The sequence below is a fragment of the Ostrinia nubilalis genome, chromosome 17, assembly GCF_963855985.1.
Source record: "Ostrinia nubilalis chromosome 17, ilOstNubi1.1, whole genome shotgun sequence".
Classification (NCBI taxonomy): domain Eukaryota; kingdom Metazoa; phylum Arthropoda; class Insecta; order Lepidoptera; family Crambidae; genus Ostrinia; species Ostrinia nubilalis.
Window position 1 is genome coordinate 6073299 of NC_087104.1, and position 13808 is coordinate 6087106.

At 39.8% G+C, this 13808-nt stretch overlaps 1 pseudogene; it reads left to right on the forward strand.

The window, feature by feature from the left end:
• LOC135080228 (thrombospondin type-1 domain-containing protein 4-like) overlaps window positions 1-13596 on the forward strand; it is a 160428-nt pseudogene extending 146832 nt beyond the window's left edge.
• Window positions 13597-13808: the final 212 nt, after the last annotated feature.

The window sequence follows — 13808 nt, forward strand, 5'->3', positions numbered from 1 at the left end:
AAAGTTTTAGTTCCTCTGAAGGCACATCCGGCGATACTTCGAAATCACCTCCGAAAATGTCTCGGCGTTACTGACTACAAAGTTTTAGTTCCTTGTGTGGCACATCCGGGCTTACGAGGTTAAAACAATGATGTAGTCGTCATGTTTTGGAAATAGGTAGGTAGGTAGTAATTTTTTTAGATGTATGAGTATAATATCGTCAGTAAATATAACAATTAAGATCCTTTAAATATTATCTACTATTTTGTACTCTATTTGTTATCGTTGTCCTAAATCTATATATACAGGGTGTTAGGTAAATGGGTATATGAGCCGACACTAGCCCATGTTAACATAGGCATATAAATGGTATGGTGAAGTCAGAAATTTGATATCATGATTTTATTTTTTTTTATTTTCATACAAAATATATTTTACAAAATCCGATTTGTATGAAAATTAAAATAGTTAAAATGAAGATATCAATTTTCTGACTTCACCATACCATTTATATGACCATGTTAACATGGGCTAGTGTCGGCTCATATACCCATTTACCTAACACCCTGTATAAAAGAAAGTCGTGTTAGTTACACCACTTATAACTCAAGAACGGCTGAACCGATTTAGCTGAAAATTGTCAGGGAGGTAGTTTAGAGCCAGGAGAAGGACATAGGATTTTTATCCCGTTCGAAATTAAAAAAAAGTCTGCTTATTTATTGCCATTAAGGCGGAACAAAGTTCGCCGGGTCAGCTAGTATCTAATAAACGAGTAAGTACTAATGGTATTATTTATAATAACGAAGTTTGATTCATAGTTAAGTCCAACAAATCAATTTATCCACTCCACATGTTTGTCTTCTGACATTAATTTGGAGGAAATATCACAGCATGTTTCAAAGTAATCTGACTCAAATTGGGATTAAAGAATTTTTATTGGTCGGCTGACGGTCAACTCAAATCATTATAAAACAAACGGACAACATCATATTTTACGCATTTAAGTGTACCTTTCGTAGTAACAATATTATGTGGGTTTTTATGGGGGCGTATCGAGCTACCGGTTGTTACTTAAATGCTTTCAATTCATCAATAGCTGTTACTTGTTGCTTAATATCTTCGGCCTTACTTATTAAATGGTTACGTGACATAACCAATTAGTTATTAGTTTTACTTTCCCTCTTATCTATATCAGTCTTTTAACGAAAGATGTTCTTAAATACATACAGGAAAAAAAGGGTTTCAGTATTCATTTAAGATTTCGATGAGAATAAGGTTGATCACTCTAGTTTGAAGTGATTTTTACTTAAAGGGTTTTTATGATGTGCATTTTTTATGATGTGCACAGTCAAGCCTGTAGTTAAAACAGCCGTCTTTCAAGTAGAGGTCTTGGGTTTGAATCCGATTTGAGACAGTACGTTTTTAAATTGAAGAGTTACTTTTACCTGTAACTAAAATCTGTTTCACTATTATAATTAGTTTTCTCTTTACTCTGAATTTATACTTATCAAGATCTATACAGCCCTCATTCCACTGCGTCTGCGGTTTCATGTCATTGCAACGTATTATGCAGGTGGTTTCCATTCTCTTTTTACTTAAGCTTTCGTTAGTAATTTGTTCCTTATCTTCATTAATTAGACAAACTAGCTCTCCTAATGCTTACTATGTAATTTATTTGTCAAATATCTAGCATAGTATCTTGAACCAACTGATATTTTTATTCCTTTTCTTCTTTTAATCTTTGTGACGACTGAGACCAAAACTCTTGTTCAGATGTTATTATCAGTCCTTAAAAACGTTTATAGAATGGTGAACTTAATTGGACTGACGGCTAACGAGCCTAACCCATTCGAAGCAGTCATTTAATTTATCTGCAATTTCCTAAAAAAACGGGGAACAATTAGAAATGTCAATTGCAGTCCCATCTGGGTATTGAACCCAAAACTAACACTACCACTGAATCCCGTTTTCCTTACTTATGGAGTTAAGTACCCTTTATTATGGTTAATAAAGGAAGAGCTTGTATCCTGCTTCCTAAGCACCATAATTTATTAATATTACCCCGAATACTATTAAACTAATGACGATGTTACACAACAAAGACTTTTCGCAAAGCAATTGAAGCAGCACCAATGGGATTCCTTCGCTATCTCGCACAGTGGTCCCATAAAAGAGATATTAACATCCACTAATGTCCCAACCGCATTAGCGTGACATTAAATATTACGAAATGCATTAACCATGTGCAACAGATGAAACAATTTCGGTGCACAAAAATTTTTGAGAACCAAACAAATGTTTTAAGAATTTACGAACTTCTATTCAGCGTGGCTATAAAAGTGGACATCAAAACGAATGTGACGGTCATAAAAGTAGAATTTAGTGCCCCACTGTGCAGTCTATCGTTAGAACCGAGATAGCATTATGACCAGCAAATTTTATGCAGTCATTAATTTAAGGTGGTCGTGAAATCGATTGATATGTCCATTTAGTGAGCTGTAAATGCTCGATATGCTGGTATTTGAAGCTCAATTGGATAAGCTTGCTCTAACTGCGGTGTCGGTAATTGGTTAGAAATTCCCTTTGATGATGCGTAATTAGTGCTTTCTTGTTTTAATTTGTAGCTGATAGAGTTGGGAGTTAGTTTTACGTAGCAGGCTAACAAAGTAACACATCATTAGCAAAATTGATATTGATTTCTTGAATACGTGTGCATGATGTTGTTGACTCTACCACTTAGGTATTGTAGATCCCTGGTGGAATTTCCACGACTACGACAAAGCACTCAATTAAATTTTACACCCAAATATTTAAAAATCCAAATAGTTGACTGTAATAAAAGTTAGGGAATCCTTTTGTGAAAGCTTTATTTAGGATGATATTTTAATTGGGTCAATAAAACTTAGATTTTTATCTCAGCGAGCTTGAGCTAATAAAATAAAAAGCGTTTGACATACTCAAACAAATGTGGTTATATGGTATGGTAGATTTCTTTTACTGAAGAGTAAACTTGGCATTTTGACATTATTTTCCATACTGAAACTGTCAATGTGCCAAACTTATTCTTCATTAGAGAAGCTATCCGACAGTTGAAAAATTAGCCCTTAATGAAATAGCCTAGTAAAGTAAATAGTTTAGTATCAAATTTTACCATAAAGATCCAATCTTACACAATTTAGTGGTAACTTCTATTTCGCTATAATGAAGCTATTCAGCTAAATAAAACATTAATTTATACGATATGCGTGAAATTACGGACTCGCGTCTCGACAACTTAATACTCTACACCCTCCATATGCGCGGACGCATGAATTTGCGTGACTGATTTACTGTCATTTCAAACAGAGCGATAAATTACTGGAAGGAATTTGAACATGTGTCGAATGACGACTGAAAGGAGTGGTCTAAGATGCGTAACTTGCGTATTTGATTTCATGGCTTAATAGCCACAATAATATGTGGTGAAGATATAATATCGTATACGAGTAAATAATTCATCTGTTTCAAGTAATGTGCCTAGTCTATTTTATTTGAGATTTCAATGAAATGTTTCTATATTTTAAATTGTGTTCCATGTAGAGCGTTTGGGTTTGCAACTCTGCACAATGACGTCAGATTTCAGTTCTGTCCTTGATGCATTTCCCCTTAATCTTTTCCAAGATTAATTTCGAAGCAAACCGACGAAATTTTGTTAAAGTCTACGGTCAGATATTCATTGACATTTTCTTTGTTTCCTGCAGGTTGTTGGCCGAGAAGGAGTGCTAGCTTCAACAGCCTCACGTGAACTCCACTGTGGCAGAAGACTGGTGTCAGGCCTGTTCTCCCGGCCGCGGCTGCCGCTCGGCTACTCGTACGTGACGACGGTGCCGGGCGGGGCCTGCCGCCTCAACGTCTCCGAGATCGTGCCCAGTGACAACTACATCGGTTAGTATGCGCAGTCTGTGACAGACTAGTACGGGACTGTTCTCCCGGCCGCGGCTGCCGCTCGGCTACTCGTACGTGACGACGGTGCCGCGCGGGGCCTGCCGCCTCAACGTCTCCGAGATCGTGCCCAGTGACAACTACATCGGTTAGTATGCGCAGTCTGTGACAGACTAGTACGGGACTGTTCTCCCGGCCGCGGCTGCCGCTCGGCTACTCGTACGTGACATAATAATGACTGCAAAAGCGATAGTAAAACATAATGCACGCCAATATCACAAAATCATCATTTATTTTAATGAATGATAAAAGCGGTTGCTCAATATAACATAAATAATACGTACTTCAATAATGTTCTCCATCTGTCCGACCAAATGCATTAATGAGGCAACATTGAATATAGGTTTTAAATTGGCGAGAGTGGCCTATCTTTAATGGTTGTAACTAAATAGTCCTTGTGCCAAATCTTTCTATTAATAATGATGTCAATATCGATCCCGATCGGTGTATCGATTGGTAAAATAGTAGGTCAGAAGGAGCGATCTTAATCGAGAGATGAAGTGTCCAGTGGTGCAAAGATCGATGTCGGATCGATTAAGAATTGCAGCGATGTGCAAGCGCATCTCTTTAATAGCGGCGCCTACGCGACAATAATTGCAGGATAAATGGAAGCCGCCGTCTTCTACAATTGCCTGATAATTATTACATGACGCAGCAAGTAACTTTGTTGCCGTACTCATTTGTGTTCAGCGTTTATTGTCGAAATGTAAAATGGTTTGGTCCTTGGCATCTTTCTTGATTTAGCTTGGAATCTCTATAAAGTAATTTTAAAGAAATTAAATATATTTTTTTTTATTTCCAGCCTTGAAAGTGACGAATGGTTCGTACATCATGAACGGGGAGTTCGCAGTCAGCGCCCCCGGGACGTACGAGGCGGCCGGGGCCCGGTTCACTTATTCCCGCACCGCTGGCCTGGACAACGTCTTCGCCCTCGGCCCTATACACCATCCCATCGACATTATGGTACGGCTTTATGCGTCTTAGTATTTCGATTTAACCAGAAGACGTCCACTGCTAGAAGGCCTCCCCCAATGATTTCCACAACGACCGGTCCTGTGTTGCTTCATTGATCAAGATGTCACGAATTGCATAAAAAAAAATTGATCACTGGTTTGTAATCAACGACTTAACTGCTTTGCTTCTCGACGGTGATTAGTTTATCACCGAAGAGAAATTCACTAGTAGTTATTTCCAGCTTTGGCCAAATTCTCTAAGCTTAAGCAATTTGCCCCCATTTAGACTTGACTCAGACGCTCAGAGTCGTTCTCGAGCTAAACGTTTAAACGCTTTTTTTAAAGTAAAGTAATCAAATCATTTAATTCCCTTTTGTTTCTTGTTTTATTTCCAGTTTGCTAATTCTTTAATTTTCAGATTCTCTACACACAACCGAATCCGAACATAAAGTACGAGTTTCTAACAGACTCCGAGCCTGAAGAGAGCAACGACATTCCGATGAGCAGCCAGCCGGCCCACCACTTGCCGAGGCACCACCGGCATCACCCCGAAACGCACAAGAAGGACCTCGACCATTCAAAATCGGAATCTTCGTCGTCGAAGCATCCAGATTTCAGCGCGTTGGAGAGCCAATCACAGATCGAAAGCAACGTGATCGGTGATCGAAAATTTGTATGGAAAATTCTGTCGTTCACGCAATGCTCCAGGACTTGCGGTGGGGGGTTACAGATAGGGAAGTTCAAATGCGTGGAGGTGACTGGGAAGGAGGATAAGGAGGTGTCTTCGGCGTATTGTACTGGAGCTCCGCCCCCGACTCGGCGGCGTCGGTGTGGGGGCGCCCCTTGTCCCCCAAGGTGGAGGGCGGCGGCCTGGGGCGCCTGCCCTGTCTGCGGGCCTGCCCAAAGGACCCGCATCGTTGGTTGCGTTCAGGACCACGCTAGAGGAATCACAAAGGTTAGTTACATGTACTATGAACCCTCTTTAACACAATTAATAGCATGCGATAGATCATAATGCCGTCGAACACTGAAGGAAGAGATGATTTTGTAAATTGAGGCATGGAATTTAGGAAGTCTTAAATACATAAGATCTTCAATCGAAATGTAATGATTATTCAAATATTTTGATACGAATTCCACAATGTATGTTTTTTTACACTATAGCCATTTGTGAGTTCTTGCTACAATTCTTTCCTTCTCCAGATAAGTGATCAAAAGTGCCCCCTGCCAATGCCGCCGAGCAGTGAACCGTGTGACATTCCCAACTGCGACGGGACCCCCGTGGCCCCCGCCGAAAGTCCTCGTCTCGACACCCGCCGGCAAGTGAGGCCCAAGGACCGCACCGATGCCTTCCACGATGGGCCAGTCATATCGTTAGCCACCAACTTCACAGAAAATGACGTCACTCCAGCAATGTCGCCGAATTACAACTTTAATGCTGCAGGAGGCTGGTTGTACACGGAGTGGTCAGAGGTGAGGATTAGGAAATTCAAAGCTATTTTATTGATATTACATCGCCTTTGATTTGCGTAACACTAACCGCTAACGAGAACGATAACAATAACCGATGCTTTTTGTATGGAGTTTGACAGATTTTTGACGTTTGTTAAATCTAAAGAAGATGGAGCAACTCAGCCTTAAAATGATTGTAACTAGAAAATTCTGCAGTATGTAAAGGAAATTTTTAACTTTCCAGTTTTTGTCGACTTAAACTAGCTATACGATGTAAAATTGCGATACCTAGATTAAAAAGTTCAGTTCTTTTCAATTTACCCTAGAAACTAACTTTCTATTACAGACTTTTAATTACATTATGAATAAATATCCACAATTTGCAGTGATATGAAAACTGGTTTAACAACCAAGAAGGCTATAATTTACGTTATTATTTAACCGACTTCTTATCACTAGTTTTTTATGTATCACGTCTGCTCTACTTCTCAGAGTAACTTGACCTGTCGGCTAAAAATGCTTTAAACCAAGTATCATAAAACGATGGTCTTAAAAAGGAACCTTTGTAGGATCACTACTAATTTCTAAAAACGTGGCAGCTATACTAGTCATTGCAATAATTATCAAATAAAAAAAGTAGTGAAATCGTAACAAAGGCCCTTTGAAAAAGTAAAACTGAAGTTTAGAACAAGAGTTAATTGACCATTTCTCATTCATAAAGTATATCTTAGATTTCTGACATTAGCAATATATCTCTAACGCCCGTATTCACAAACATTACTATGAGGTCTCACAGTGCTCGTGGAGGCACAGGGTGACACATGAACCAATCACAGAGCTCTATTCAACGCTCTGTGCGTTCGATTTGCTGCTTCACATAAGCAAGCATCGTTTGTGAATACGGGCGATAAAGTTATAGCTTGGAGTTGTAGTCACGGAGCCCTTATTAAATGTGTCCAACTCGCACTTGACACTTATATTTTCACTTTTTTGTTTCTATTCACATTTTTCATTGTTACGCAGTGCGTTGGCTGGTGCGTCGGCGGCGGCGTGCAATCGCGCGGCGTGCGATGCGCGGAGCCAGGCGGGTGTAGCACGCGCGCGCCTGTTTCCACGCAAACGTGCTCGCCTAGGAAGCAGTGTGACGCGCAGTGGTTCACCAGTAAGTTTGGTGCACTTTAATCCAGTTGTTTTTTCATCATCATCATCATCATCAACTCCATAGGACGTCCAGACTGAACATAAGCTTCCCCCAATGATTTCTAGATTGGTCGGTTTGTAGTGGCCTGCATCCAGGTCATCCCTATAAGTGGATGACGTCTTTACTCCTAAGCTATGCTTGCCCGTACGTGACCTCCAGTCTAGAACCTTACTGCCCTTCAGTTCTGCGTGCTATAATGTGCCCTGCCCATTGCCATTTCAGCTTATTAATCAATCGGGCTATGTCAGCGACTATAATTCGTTTTTGGATCTCCTCATTTCTATGCTCAGTAACAATAAGGCTCCCGGTCCCGTAGTCCCGTGGTTAAGTAGGTACCTACTTAGAAGTAGGCACGTGATGCGAAAAGACTCTCCAAACTTGAATCCATTTCACGCATAGACATTGATTGTGAATCTAAATTTAAAATTCATATTTGAAAGTCCTCAGACGCTGTCAAATTAAAATTTGAAACACATCAAAACAGCAAGCTACCGTCAAAGTGTCGACGATTTTTATTAGAAATCCCCCTAGATTACATAAGATGCGCTTAAGCCCTGTCTATACATACCCAAGCAGACTTGAGAATTGACGGGTGGCAGTTACAAGTAATTATCATACGCTACTTTCGCTAATCTGCTCAATTTATCTGCAGTAAAATCTCCTGATTTATTGGACGCGACTCGCCCATAAATTATAGAGCGTTTTGCACTGCCATCGACAACTGAATTAAAACAGGTGTTACAGATCACAGATCACAATATAGATAGTGTATGTGCTCTTAATTAGATATGTCTTCTCTATAAATTACATTAATGAAGGCATGATTTATGCTGATGTGTAAAGATAATAAGTTCCAAGAGGAATTAGCATTGATACTCATTTCAATTAGTTTAATCATGTTACTTATCTTCATAGGATTTCTTCTCCTATTGCTGTAAAACCAGTAAAGGTTTTCCTGAATGAAACCTCGACATCGAACTCAGAAAGCAAAAATTCCCAGCCAGCACAGTTATAAACTACAAAAAACCTGTACATTTGGTTAGCACCCCATAAATCTTCATCATCATCATCATCATTTCAGCCATAGGACATCCACTGCTGAACATAGGCCTCCTCCAATGCTATCCATGTTAATCGATTGGTAGCGGCCTGCGTCCAGCGCTTCATGATGTTGTCGGTCCACCTTGTGTGTGGACGTCCCACGCTGCGTTTTCCGGTACGCTGCCTCCATTCCAGAACCTTGCTGCCCCGTCGGCCGTCAGTTCTGGGTACTACGTGCCCTGCCCATTTCCATTTCAGCTTGCTAACCCTATAAATGCTAGTTGGTGCATCCAGTATGAACCTGAAATCATCTTTCTTTGTTGACAATCGACCGTCAATTCAACCCTGTACAACTGTAACCAAACTGGGCCTGGCTGGGACTTTGTCACTTTTTGGGAGCTTGATGCCATGTCTCATTCAGGAATTTCAACCATCACACAATGGAATTAGGCACCATATTAACATACAACTCTTCATCCAGGTGAATGGTCAGCGTGCTCCGCCCCTTGCGATGGGCGTCAAGTGCGAGGCGTCATCTGCATCGGAGGGAACGGCAGGAGACTCAGGGACGGTTCCTGCAGGACTCTCAAACCTGAGACTGAGAGGGCCTGTGGAGGAACCTGCGCTCCTTCGTGGTACTTGAGCGATTGGAGTCAGGTTAGTGGTAACATTTTATTATCGTTGGAAAAAGCACATCACCGTTTTCTTAATCACCTTTTGAAAAGTTCTTGCCGAGACCTTCTTTTAAGAATTCAAACATTCTAATGTTAGTATGAATATAATATTAGTCCATCTAAAAATCTAGCCGTAATGTAGGCCTGTAGGCCTAGGATGCGCGCCGCTTAGCTTTTATCACGCCGTTTTATCGATTTTACGCGATAAGCCCATAATTTGTCGTCTAAAATCATCTATAAGATTTCATCACGGCACGCATCCTAGCCCGGCTGCTATAAGGTAATTTTAGATAGATACTAATGAATGAAGATTACCTACATTGGTTAGTAGCCGATGTTCCTACAGTGCTAATTTTACCCTTAATTAAGACAAAGTTGTAAAATCACGTACACATTGCATTGAACAGAAACCTTATGAATCACAAACCTACAATTCTCACATAAAAATAGCATAGGCTTTAATTATTTAAATTGGAACTAACGATACCTCTCAAGCCGGCTAGACTACGGAACTACTGCTAGTAATCTAGGAGGACTCACAAGACAAGCAAAGCTCAGTTAACATATGAATAAAAATTTTATTTTAGTGCGAAGGCCCATGCGAAGCGGGAGTGCAAACTCGCACAGTATGGTGTGCGAAGGGGGGAGAGAAGGGTGCGGGAGGGGCGGCGCGTGACGCAGAGTGCGCGGGCGTTAGACCTGCTGCTCGAAGAACCTGCGTGCCTTCCCGCTGCTCTACTAAGCCCGTCGCCAGGCCTAGGGTTGAACCCCAGCCACCTTCTGGTAAGAACCTTCTTCGTCTTTCTTCTTCTTCTAAGAAGCAGAGGTGCGCGCATAGTATGATGTGCGAGGGAGAGAGAGAGATGCGGAGTGCGCGGGCGTCATGCCTGCTGCCCGAAGGACCTGCGTGCCTTCCCGCTGCTCTACGAAGCCCGTCGCCAGGCCTAGGGTTGAACCCCAGCCGCCTTCAGGTAAGAACCTTCTTTGTCTTTCTTCTTCTTCTAAGAAGCAGAGGTGCGCGCATGGTATGATGTGCGAGGGAGAGAGAGAGATGCGGAGTGCGCGGGCGTCAGGCGTGCTGCTGGAAGAACCTGCGTGCCTCCACGCTGCTCTACGAAGCCCGTCGCCAGGCCTAGGGTTGAACCCCAACCGCCTTCAGGTAAGAATCTTTTTCGTCTTTCTTCTTCATCTAAGAAGCGGGGGTGCAAACGCTCATGGTATGATGTGCGAGGGAGAGAGAGAGAGAGAGAGATGCGGAATGCGCGGGCGTCAGGCCTGCCGCTCGAAGAACCTGCGTGCCTCCACGCTGCTCTACGAAGCCCGTCGCCAGGCCTAGGGTTGAACCCCAACCGCCTTCTGTTATAAGCACTTAATTGGACTCTTTATAGAACTAAAGCTTCTAGACGCATATTCATCATAATGTAATTAATTGCCCGCTGCAGGAGAACAATATAATTATCACTAATTTACTAGAGGGTTGGATAGGCCTGATCTACTCTTAAGAAATCCACAAGAATAGTATGAGTTCTACTGGTTTTATTGTGCTGGACTTCGTCTTACTTTATCTCAGCAAATTTTGGAATTGAATCTTGAGGGAATGAAATGGCAATGAATTCGTGATACCTCGTTATCTACAAGCATGAAATAAATCCTAATATTTCGTTTCAGTAACAGACCCGCAACAGCGGGTAACACGTCACCAAAGCCACAGTACACAGAATTCTAATGGTATGTACGATATTGATTACTGCAGTATTCTTTAATGTCATTACGTCGCTGTTAGATATTTTTTAAAGGAAATTAAATTCTGTAATGATAAATATTTTTCTGTGTAAATGTCAATAATTATTGAATACAGCTGATTTTTACTTCAGTGTGCTCATGTATTGTTTCTTACCTATATTTCGATGTACATTTTTATTACTTTTTTATTGGCAAACAGGTTCATGCACAGACAAACGCAGCAACTGCGCGTTGGCCGTGCAAGCGCGGTTATGCCACTACCCATACTACGCCGAGTACTGCTGCCGCTCCTGCCACGGACGGGCGTAGCGCGGTAAGTACATACAACATATCGCCGATTAAAGGACGAAGCACACTTATCAATCGTAATCGTATCAACTCGAGGCGGTCAGTATTCTTTGTAAGACTCCGTACTGCAAAGCTCACTTATCTGCACCGTAACGTAAACGCCTGGCCATGGTGTTTATCCCTTTCCCAGTTGATAAGAGATAAAAATCAGCAATGCTGCTTGTTTTTTATTCACAAAAAATATTCAACTCACAAGTTACATTATTCAAGGTTCATTTTCAACTTCCGCAGGTTGGCACGTTGGAACATCGGCGCTATGACACGTATTGTGATACAAAGTGGACACATAGTGAGATACGTAATCTATAGCTGCGACGATCAAATGGTTCCTCGCCGCTTCCACGGGGGATTCGAGGTGTTTCCTAAAACTTATACAAACAAAACCAAAGAAATTTTAATGTGTTCGCAGAGAGGCACTGTGTTTTGTATAAGAGCAGTTCAAATATACGTTTTCTACCGCACCTATTTCAACTATATGCCATGGTCAAGCATGATAATATAACATTGTCTGTACAACGCGATTGAGCTAACTACGCACCTCGCTGGAATACGACTCTCCTTCCCACTTACCCGCACACTTCCCCGCGTTTGCCCCGTCTGTACCAGAGCGTTGATGTGACGTCACGGCCGTCAGGTGCGCAGTTTACTCTACCACGTTGTACTATATACCAATCGAGGCTTCATAACTAGCTTTATTTACAGCTATCAATGATGACTTCATAGGATGATGCATAATAATAATTATGCACGAAATAGATAAGATTAATTACTGCAAATCTTACATACCTCTGTAAGGAACATTGAAATGTCTTTGGAAAAGTGCAGGAAAGTGAGGAGCTTATACATTTATCTTACGACGATTTATCTAGAGATAATGAGTGCCAAATAGTTTACGGAATTTACAATTTTGCTGATGCAATTATGTTAAAAATTATATAAAAGATATTTCCGTAAATTGAGCTTTCAATTTTATTGTTCGTCGTAATATAAATGTATAGCAAACAATGACGTACCATTTGGGATGATCTATCCCGTTATTTTTTCAATAATATTTTAAGGTATATTCACATTGTATCAAGACTTGTCATAAATATGTTATACCTGATGACAGACATAATAATTTACTGGTTTCCGAGCAGATGTGAATGTACCTTCAACAGGGGATCCCCCGCCAACCGTAGTCGTCTATCGTCTATTTAAGTATTAGAAATAGTTCTGTGATCTCCATTTAGTCGAGTTATGGAGCTGATCTGTGGACTGTAGCTTATATTTGGTGAAAAATATTACTTTTGTGCTTATGTTTATATCTGCACAACATTTACCAAGCACCATTTTAGAGTTGTCAAAAGTTCAACTTTCAACGTAAAAGTACTTATAAAGTTTTCATAAAATAGCGCGACTATCTTAAATTAAGTGAGTGAATGTACATAATGTTTGGTAATAAAAATGTTATTTACCAATTATATTAAATGAACGTTAAACTCTTGCATTACATAATGTATGTTTGTGAAAATTGTGTAAAATAGTTACAGTTATCTATGACCTTTTTGTAAATTAAATTTGGTCATACAAATTACACTACAAACTTGCCTGTATTTTAACTAATTTCGAATATTATGCTTAGCTTAATACTGCAGTTACATCGCAAAAATTTCAAAGTAAATGTATGTTACGGCAGCTTATCAAAACCATTTTATTGTGACTTAATTTTAGCAGCAGATTTTTATTAAAGCATAATATTTCTCGAAACCATCAGTTGCGTATTCAATCAAAATAGACTAAGATATTGGTGTTTTAACCTATGTACTACATAGTTAGATTAAGAACGAATAGTATTTTTAATTATTAGTGAACAATCAATTTTATTATAAATGCATTCAAAAGGTCACATGAACCAATCTAAAAATAAGTAAAATTAAATAAAAAGATACGTTCATTGACTTTTTGCATCCTTAGAAACTATGACAAGTGTTCATAATTTATTTTGCTGATTCAATATAATATCAAAGAGTATATTTTGTAGAATTAAAATGTAAATATTTAATTTTATATGTATAGTGCATTTACTTACGGGCTGTTAAGTATTTATATGACTTAAATAAACTTGGTACCATCACAATAAATAATTAATCAGTTTGCAAACATAATATCAGTTTCTTTTAATCTGTCAGTACTAATGATGCGTATAACATTGTACAAAAAATTAATAAGCTTTAAACACTCATTTTTTGTTTCTTTTTTAAAAACAATCCCAATTTTGACTCCTGCATTTCAGAAAAAATTGTCTCTTGCATTTCAAAAAATCCCAATTCAGAAATGGGACCTGAAGTATGCTTATGTACAATATTAATCATTACCTCTCCACTAATTAAAGTACCTACTTAATTAGCTATCAATTTTAGTCAAGTGTCCTCTGAGTAGACTATAAAAGTGATG